Here is a 576-nt window from a genome sequence, read left to right as displayed (position 1 = left end):
GGATTTTGGGGGTCCCGGGGGGGATTTGGGTGGATTTTGGGGGTTTTTTGGGGTCTCCCCCCCAGCCCCCCCATCCGGATGTTCGCCTCCTTCCACCCCTCGGCCAACACCAGCCCCAGGTGCCACAAACTGGGGGAACTGGGAGGGACTGGGAGGGACTGGGAGGGAACTGGGACAAACTGGGAGGGACTGGGACAAACTGGGGGGACTGGAGCTCACACTGGGAGCACTGGGAGGGACTGGGACAAATTGGGACAAACTGGGAGGGGACTGGGAGGGACTGGGAGGGAACTGGGACAAACTGGGAGGGACTGGGACAAACTGGGGGGGACTGGAGCTCAAACTGGGAGCACTGGGAGGGACTTGGGGGGATCAAACTGGGGGCACTGGGGCCCTACTGGGAGCACTGGGATGGATTGGGAGGGGCCTAGCTGGTCTATACTGGTCCATACTGGTTTATACTGGTCCATATGGTTTTATACTGGTCCGTACTGGTCCATACTGGTCTATATCGGTCCATACTGGATGATACCAGTTTGTAGCAGTCTATACTGGTCCATACTGGTTTATACTGGT

The sequence above is a fragment of the Corvus brachyrhynchos genome, unplaced genomic scaffold (assembly GCF_000691975.1).
Source record: "Corvus brachyrhynchos isolate BGI_N302 unplaced genomic scaffold, ASM69197v1 scaffold579, whole genome shotgun sequence".
Classification (NCBI taxonomy): Eukaryota; Metazoa; Chordata; class Aves; order Passeriformes; family Corvidae; genus Corvus; species Corvus brachyrhynchos.
Note: the sequence above shows the minus strand (reverse complement) of the source record.